This window comes from Danio aesculapii, chromosome 21 (assembly GCF_903798145.1).
Source record: "Danio aesculapii chromosome 21, fDanAes4.1, whole genome shotgun sequence".
Lineage (NCBI taxonomy): Eukaryota > Metazoa > Chordata > Actinopteri > Cypriniformes > Danionidae > Danio > Danio aesculapii.
In genome coordinates, this window is record NC_079455.1 from 12,107,270 (window position 1) to 12,117,350 (window position 10,081).

Genomic DNA, 10,081 nt, shown 5'->3' on the forward strand with positions numbered 1-10,081 from the left:
TCATTTTTTTCAGTGATCCTTCACTACTTTCAAAGTTGTTTGGATTTATTAGAGTATTTTTTGTCTATGGATGTCAAAGTTTTTCAACATTCTTCAAAATACACACAAAAAAACGGCCTTTGCTGCTTGTTTAAACTCTATTTTAAAAATGAGTTGAAACAACACAATTCTTACATTTTTGTGAAACAACTTAATCGTTTTATGTTCAATCCACTTGAATTTCTAAAAACATGAATTGAGTTACAGTAACTTAATCTATTTGTGTTGAGCCAACAAGAAGGAATTGTGTGGACCTCAGCGTTTTTGAAGTGTATCTTGATCAACAGCAAGGAAAAAAATCGCAAAAACGTAGAACCAATTGAGTGCGAGTAAATTATAAGGGAAATTTTTATTTTAAAATATATTCTATATATTATATATTACATGAAAGGTTGTCCCTAGTTAAAGAATAGCTCACTCATTTCAGTGGAACACAACTGATATTCCATATTCAGAAATATATAGAAAAATCCTCTCAAGAGGGACTGACTGATTTTTTTTTTACATGTAAAATTATATGTATGTGTAATTATATGTTATATGTATATGTCGAAAACCTGCTGGTAAAATTCAATAATAAGTTTTGGTTTTTAAAGTACACCTTCAGAAATAAAGGTAAGAGCTGACCCTGAGGTGGGACACTATCAAATGTGCATTTGTGGACTTTAAAATACTATTAAACATTTAAGGTACAATATATGCCACTAAAATATACTAGATATTAAGTTATAACTTTAAGGTACCAATATGAATCTTTTAGGCACAAATATGTAACCTTTAGGCACAAAATATAACTTTTTTAAAAGGGAATCATTCAAGTAACAGCTTTTCTACCTTTATTTCTGAAAATGTAAGAAAAACTGTAGAAAAACAAAAATCTTTTTTCTGTAAAATTATCTTACTGGTGAAATAGTGGCTCAGTGGTTAGAACTGTTGCCTCACAGCAGGAAGGTTGCTGGTTCGAGTCCCTGCTGGGTCATCTGACATTTCTGTCTAGAGTTTGCATGTTCTCCCTGTGTTGGTGTGGGATTCCTCCGGGTGCTCCGGTTTCCCCCACAGCCCAAAGACATGCACTATAGGTGAATTGAATAAACTAAATTGGCCATAGTGTATGTGTGTGGATGAGTGTGTATGGATGTTTCCCAGTAGTGGGTTGCAGCTGGAAGGGCATCCGCTCTGTTTAACATATGCTGTATAAGTTTGCAGTTCATTCCACTGTGGCGACCCCTGATGAATAAAGGAACTAAGCCAAAAAGAAAATAAATGAATGAATTTTTTTACTTCCATAATTATTTTATTCACATAGATTGATTCATTCATGTAGATTGTTTTCATACATATTTATAATACGAATTGTTTGTAGCGAATGTCGGTGTACGTAAGTGTGTGTTTAGTTGCATGTGTGTATCTGTGATATGTGTTCTGGGAGAGTAGCTTCACTCACACTCCTCATTTCCTCTGCCACTGATCTCATTTGCTCCTCTGCCTCCTTAAAGGAAATGGCCGTGTTTTCTTCTAGTCACTTTAATTTTGACAAATGCTCTGTGATTTCGGGCGGTTGTACATCAGGCATTTACACATCTGTCTAAATTATTGTATTACTTATGAAAACTTATTATTTATCTCTACTTTTAATTTATATTTTAATTAACACACATTTATTGCACAAATATTTCAATTGGACATTTCTGGACTTTTTTTTAACATTCTATTTCAACTAAGTTTTAATTATATATATATTATCCCCACTGTATATTTTATCCCCAATTTCTGTTTAACTAGAGAAGTTTTTTTCAACACATTTCTAAACATAATAGTTTTAATAACTAATTTCTAATAACTGATTTTTTTTTTATCTTTGCCATGATTACAGTAAATAATATTTTACTAGATATTTTACAAGATACTAGTATTCGGCTTAACTACTTTAATTAGTTTAATTAGGCAAGTCATTGTGTGTCAATGGTTTGTTCTGTAGACAGTCAGAAAAAAAAATCCTAAGGGACTTTAAAATGGTTTTTACAAAAATAAAAACTGATTTTATTCTAGCCAAAATAAAACAAATAAGACTTTATCCACAAGATAAATTATTATAGGAAATACTGTGAAAAATTCCTTGCTCTGTTAAACATAATTTGGAAATATTTAGCAAAGAAAAAAAATCACAGGATTGTTTTTTTATTTCATTTTTTTAGAATTTGTTTCATTTTCCAAACAGATGTGGTACAAGTAAAAGATGAGCAGAAGCAAAAGAAGATCATTTGAAGAATGTTGTCAACTAATAACCATTGACCTCCATAGTAAAAAAACAAATGCTATTGATGCCACTGGTTACAGGTTTCCAACGTTCTTCCGGATATCTTATTTTGTGTTTTATAGAATGATAATATTATTACAGGGCAACACGGTGGCTTAGTGGTAAGCACTTTCACCTCACAGCAAGAAGGTTGCTGGCTCGAGTCCCGGCTGGGTCAGTTGGCATTTCTGTGTGGAGTTTGCATGTTCTCTGGTTTGGGTTTTCTCCGGGTGCTCCGGTTTCCCCCACAGTCCAATAACATGCGGTATAGGTGAATTGATTAAACTAAATTGGTTGTAGTGTATAAGTGAATGTAAGAGTGTATGGGTGTTTCCCAGTTCTGGGTTGCAGCTGGAAGGGCATCTTTTGCGTAAAAACATGTGCCAGAATAGCTGGCGGTTCGTTCCGCTGTGGCGACCCCTGATGAATAAGTGACTAAGCTGAAGGAAAATGAATGAAAAAATTATGTTTTTATATTAAATCTTCTTGATTTTCTTTTGTTGCTGTTGTTGTTGTTGTTGTTAACTTTCACACAAGAAAGCCAGGGGGAATATTTGTTTCTATTTACTGTATATACAGTATTCCAAAAGTGCAATTACCATCTACTTTTAAAGTAGTAAAAAATTCCTATAATTCATCCTAAGAAAAAAAAATTGTTCAAATCATATCAGAAATTGAGTACTGCTTATTCATGTTGCCATAAGTAACTACTTATAAAAGATTTAAGACATGCAAATTTGTTGATATAAATTATGCTTATTTAAAAATAATTTATTTGTTTACATTTTTTTTATAAATAAACAATAATGTGTATTAATTTATGTTTTTGACTTGAAAAAAATAATTTAAATGGTAAAAAAGAGTTTAATTTCCCCGTATATTTGCACATCTGTAGGCTGTTTTATAACACAAAACAATCATAATCATTGCTCATCATAGTGAAAAGAAGGCTCAGGCGGGTTAGTGTACTGTGGTTAATGTCTAACAGGGTGATCAACGGAGGCTTTATATGGTGTTACACCTGTGGACACAGTTCTGTCTCTGCAAACACACACTATAAATGCCTCAAGACCTCACATTTCTCTCACAATGCCAGCTCTGATCAAATCCCATCAGAAATAAACTCTTTTCATTCCTGCATGCGTGCATGTGTGTGCGTGCAATAAAGAAATATTTTGTGCTTGTTCAAAACACTTATTTAGAATGAGCTTTATTATATGTTTAATCCACCTAAATTTGGAAAGGTTAACTTAATCGATTTGTGTTGGGACAACATGAAGGAATTTTGTGGAACCCAGCATTTTTACAGTTTGTGTGTGTTTGTGTCTGTGTGTATTGGGGTAATTCATTAGGTAATATAAGTTTTGTAATGAAATTACTTTTGAAAGTAACTAATAAAACAATTCATGACTGATTTACTTTTTCAAAAATGTAATCCCAGTTACTTTGTTTCTTTGTTCCCATTTATTGACTGACAGCTCTCATTGTGTTGAGAGAAATATGAAGTAAAAAAACACACTATAAAAGAAATGCCCAAACTAGTGTCCGAGGACCAAAGTTTGCCTATGGTAACCTTTGATGTGACCCGCCATCCCATCTAAGAAGAGACAGAGAATGATGAGGATGGTTTTGAGATTGTCGTTTGAAATATAATGTAACCTTTTATGTGTTTGTTATATTGTTAAGCTACAAAAAAGCTAACTAAAATTAAACGTTTCAATTAAAATGATGGGGGGACACAGTGGCGCAGTAGGTAGTGCTGTCGCCTCACGGCAAGTCTACAGAACAAGTTTCCTCCGGGTGCTATGGTTTCCCTCACAGTCCAAAGACATGCAGTATAGGTGAATTGGGTAGGCTAAATTGTCCGTAGTGTATGAGTGTGAATAAGTGTGTATGTGTTTCCCAGTGATGGGTTGCAGTTGGAAGGGCATCTGCTGCATAAAACAAATGCTGGATAAGTTGGCTGTTCATTCTGCTGTGGCGACCCCAGATTAATAATTGAAATGATGTAAACTAATCAGATTTAGTTTAAAATGTACACCCGACAGATAGATTTGGTGAGCAAATCAAGGCAAAGGCAGATTTTGCTTGAATAGTGTATTCAGCGTTGAACTCCACTGTGTTTTAAATGTGATTGTTTATGTTTTTATTGCAATAGTTACAGTTGAAATCAGAATTATTATTATTATTTTTAAAATATTTCTCAAATGATGTTTAACAAAGCGAAGAAATTTTCACAGTATGTCTGATAATGTTTTTTTCTTCTGGAAAAAGTCTTATTAGTTTTATTTTAGCTAAAATAAAACCAATTTTTTTTTTAAAAGCCATTTTAGGGTCAAAATTATTAGCTCCTTTAAGCTATATTTTATTTTGATAGTCTACAGAACAAACCATCATTATACAATAACTAGCCTAATTACTCTAACCTGCCTTAGCCTAATTAACCTAGTTAAGCCTTTAAATGTCACTTTAAACTGTATAGAAGTGTCTTGAAAAACATCTAGTAAAATATTATTAACTGTCACCATGACAAAGATACAATAAATCAGTTATTAGAGATGAGATATTAAAACTATTATGTTTAGAAATGTGTTGAAAAAATCTTCACTTCGTTAAATAGAAATTGAGGAAAAAAATAAACAGGGGGGCTAATGATTGAGGGGGTTTAATAATTCTGACTTCACTGTATATTGGTAACTTTAATGTAATATAGTTTGTTATATTTGGTTTTTGGCCCACGGCTCTCTATGATATTTGGTTTTTGGCCCCTTCATACAATAAAGTTTGGGCCCCTGCACTATGATATATCCTATACTTATAGTTTAAATGTGAACGTGTACAGTCAAACCAAGCAGTATTCAGGCACCATCAATATATCTCACATAATGACCGTTTATGACCATTTATTCACTATAAAAATGAGTTTTTGTCACGCACACACACACGCACGCACGCACGCACTCACACACACACAAACACACACACACACACACACACAATGAGCAGAATCAACACAATTCTTGTTTTTTTGGTACAACTTAATTGTTTTATGTTCAATCAAAAATTAAGTTGTCAATAGTTGTGTGGAATGGTTACAGGTTTTCAACATTCCTCAAAATATCTTGTTTTTGGTCAACAGAAGAAAGAAAGTGAATCAGGTTAAGCAAATGATGACAGAATGTTCAGATTTGGATGAACTCTGTTTGGTTGGAACATTTAGTAACTTTTTAAAAGAAGTAACAAGATTTTCCAATGTGTGTGTGTGTGTGTGTGTGTGTGTGTGTGTGTGTGTGTGTGTGTGTGTAGAAGTGAGAGAGAGTTTGTGTGTGGGGGGGTTATGAGCTGTATGAATGTATATGTCTTAGTAGTGTATCAAGTTCAGTAATACCAGTAATTTTTTACCTTGTGGGGATGTTTTATTTTGGTCTCCATGAGGAAAACGGGAAAATGTAACATTGTTAGACAACAAATACGCTCATTCTGAAAACGTAGCTCTATATACATTTCTGGAGATCGCAAATTATATAGCCAGAAGTAAATTATAGCCACAGTAAAGTAACATGAGGGGTCTGGATGCAGACCTGGTGCACTGCAATCTGTACTGCATCCAATGCTTTTTAATGGGCTCACCTAACCCCTAAACCTACCCCTCACAGTGACGCCACTCGCTCCATTGAGTACATTGTGTCTGACATTGCATCGCTAAGTGATGCAATCTCAGCTTGCATCATATAAGGCTGCATCCAGATACTGTTGGAAGTAACGCTACGGGGTTGTTATCAGTTTGTCCAGTTAGCTTGCCATTTACGTTGGTAGACTTGAGATGCTGAGAGGAGTTGACCGTGACAACAGGCTTCAAGTCCGGTTTATGGGTAAAACAAAAACAGAATCCAAAAAATTTAATAAACATGTAAATAACAGTGTTCAAATCGGAAAAGAAATTAGGTGAGGGCTTTTCTTTTTCTGGATTGCCTTTTAAAACGGTCAGTTGGATTTAGGCAAGAAGGTGGGTGGGTGCGTCAATCAGTGCTTTAGAAATCAGTATTGGTTGGGTTTAGGGAAGGAGGAGGGTGGGTCAGTCGATTGGTCAGTCAGTCATTCTGTCAGTCAGTCAGTTGACAGCGACCTCTGGTGGATTTACGTGAGAACAGGAGGCCCAAATGGCACTCGCAGAGAATTTTGAGATGAAAAGTGTACACACTGGCTTCCTGTAATGTATTTGGTGCTCTCCAGAAATGTATAGCGGTACGTTTTTAGAATGTAGAACTGCAGAACGTTTCCTGTGAGAGTTGGATTTAGGGAAGTGCACTGGATCAGCTACTTAATATTATTATTTGTAAATCATTATTTAATGCCTAGCCATTTGTTGTTGCCATAGAAACATTCTGACAGTTGCTTGCTTTATTTAAAAACAACACCTTATATGACAATACGAGCCTGTGATCATCTGTAGAAAGCATTGTCTTTATTCATTGTTTACTTTTATTTATTTTATTAAAACTTAAAATATCATTTAAAGAGGTCCTATTATGCCCATTTTTACAAGACGTAAAATGAGTCTCTGATGTTCCTAGAGTGTTTATGTGAAGTTTCAGCTTAAAATTCCCCACAAATATGTTTTATAACTCTTTGAAGCTGCCTCTTTTAGGTTTTTGATCAAAAATGTGCCGTTTTGGTGACTGTCGCTTTAAATTCAAATAAGCAAAATGTGTCCGCAGTGTTTAATGAAGTGTGATTATAAAAAATAAAATTAATTAGTTTTGATCATTTTACATGTTCTCCCCATGTTCACGTGGGTTTCCTCCAGGTGCTCTGGTTTCCCCCACAAGTCCAAAGACATGTGGTATAGGTGAATTGGGTAAGCTAAAAATTGTCCATAGTGTCTGTGTGTGAATGAGTGTGTATGGATGTTTTCCAGTGATAGGTTGCAGCTGAAAGGGCATGCGCTGCATAATACATATGCTGGATAAGTTGGCAGTTCATTCCGCTGTGGCGACCCCAGATTAATAAAGGTACTAAGCTGGAAAAAAAAAGAATTATCATTAGAGGCTGGTTGTATTCACAGACTGTTGCCACACAACTGTGTTTAAACCCCTTAAAAAGTGTTTTTTTGCATAATAGGTCCCCTTTAAAGTCATTCATCCTTTTGTAGTTTCACATTGTTTCGACACACTCACCATGATGTGGAATAAAGCAACATTCTCCCACAAACATAAATGTTGGAAAGAGTTTATCTGTCTAATTTTGGGAAGAAAGACACCAAAGTGAGGACATAATAAAAATCATTTCGTCAATGGGAAGTACTTATAAAGCATGAAAACCAAACATGTGTGCATGTGTCTGTGTGTGTGCGGGCTTGTGTTTATGTGTCCTCTTGAGTCCAAGTCAAGGTCCAGCTTACTGACCCGAACTCATCTTTCTGGTCACTGATTCTCCAGTTTACTCATCATGTCTGAAATCTGTGTGGAGGTTTTAATTGAATGCATTGTTTTAGCTACATTGACATCTAATATATATCTGCAAACTCCTCAATCGAAAACCTTTGAGTGGATGTCTGTCAGCTCATGGTCTTGTGAGATAAATACAGGCAAATGAGCTCTATATGTTGTTAGAAACAGCAGGGGTGGACAGGGAAGAGGGTTTGATAGCGAGACAGCAGAGCCTTTGATAAGAGTCAAGGAACAACACCAAAAGCTCCTGGTCAGAAGAGAGAGGAAAAAAAAAAAAACGAACAAATTATTCATCCGATACAGTCACACTCCACCGCAGCTTTCACAACAGAAGTAGTTTCACATCCTGGAAAAAAATATGTAATTTCTGTAAGTTTGTCATTAACTGCTGTTAATCATTGAGAAGCGACTGGTCCCCAAAATGTGTGAGAAAGGTTGAAATGCGACGTATTAAAATTCTGTTCCAGCAGCAGGTTTAGGCTTTTCAGCTGTTTGATTTCAGACATTTCATAATGATTTCTTAGGATATTATTTGGATTGCAGTCTATCTGTTAAATAGTAATAATTCTGTTTAGTATAAGTAATGGGTAATAAATATATGCTTTAAGTAAAAAAATAATAATTAAAAAACAACTTTTGAGAAATAAAATGCTAATATTACTGCTATTACTAAATTATAATGTAGTATTTTTGGTATTTCTTGTTAAAAATACATGATGGGTTTTACAGACATTTACATTATATATAAGCAGTAACTGTACATAAGCATGTACTGTCACGGATTGGCCAGGCTCTTCCACCAACATCACGCATCGAGCACCTTCACCTGAGTATTAACCACGCACAGCTGCACCCAATCACTCCCATTCACTATATAAGCACACACCTCACTTCACTCATTGTCCGGTCTCGTTCCTACGAAGCGGACTCTGAGTGAACCACTTCCTAGGTTTCACTCCCCTGCGATCTCAGCATATGTACTTACCTTACTCTGTTTTCATTCCAGTCTGTCCAGTGTTCCAGTTGTCCTGTCAAGCGTTGTGTGTCTCGTCAGTCTGTCTTCCACTCAAGTCCTCTGGTGTGTGCATTCGGTCATCCTTCTGTGTCTGTCATCCCACCTGGCAAAGAGGATCATCAGTTCATCCAAACTCCATTTCAACTCTCAATCATTATCCACATTGCTCTACTGTTGTAATAAACCTCATTTATACTTACTCCCCTTGTTTGTCCGTCTGCTTCCGTAACAGAAGACCGGACCATCAACTATCAACAGCATGAGCACTCACGATCCCCTTCAGGAGTTGGTGGATGCTTTGAAGAGAGTGCTACTACCATCTGCTCCACTTCCCGAAGCACCACCAGCACCGAGCACTTCTTCACCGTCCACCCACTCATCCAGTCCCATGGCTCGACCAGCGCCCTACTCTGGCGGGGCGGAGGAGTGCAATGGATTTCTCTTACAATGTTCTCTGGTATTCACTATGCAACCCGAGTTATACCCTACAGATCGGTCCAAAATTGCTTTCATCATTTCCCTCCTCTCTGGATCGGCTCTTCGGTGGGCTGAAACCATCTGGCAACAGTCTGGGCCGGTAACAAATTCCATTCAGTCATTCACCCAGTATTTCAAGGAGGTTTTTGGTCGCGCGGATGCTGAAGTAGCAGCCGGAGAAAAGTTATACCATCTCAAACAGGGAGCCATGTCCACTCAGGAGTATGCTCTCAAATTCCGAACTCTGGCTGCTGCGAGCGGATGGAATGAGCGATCCCTCCTCACAACCTACCGGCTCGGACTAGAGCCCAGCCTCCGGTTACAGTTGGCCGCCCTAGACGACACGATGGGGTTGGAGAAGTTCATCCAACACTCTCTGCGCTGTTCCGATCGTCTGAGGGTCTACCAGCATGATACTCCACCAGTATCCCAAGCACTCCTCCGTTCGCCAGAGCCAGCCGTCCCTCCAGAACCAGAACCAATGATCATAGAATCTGGTAGACTCACGATCACTGAGCGACAGAGGAGGCTGACCCGGGGTCTGTGCATGTACTGTGGTGCCGAAGGACATGTCAGGCTGGACTGTCCCATTCGTCCAGCACGCTCTGTGGTGAGTTTGTTCAGTTCTCCCATTGAAAAGATGCATCCTCTCACCACTAATGTCCAGTTAACTACCCCTTCTGTCTCAGTTTCAGTCACGGCCCTCATCGACTCCGGGTCAGCTGGAAATTTCATCTCGCACGCCCTCTGTCGCCGACTCCAGCTTAACACCGAAGCCTCAACGCACGTCTACCAGATTCAACC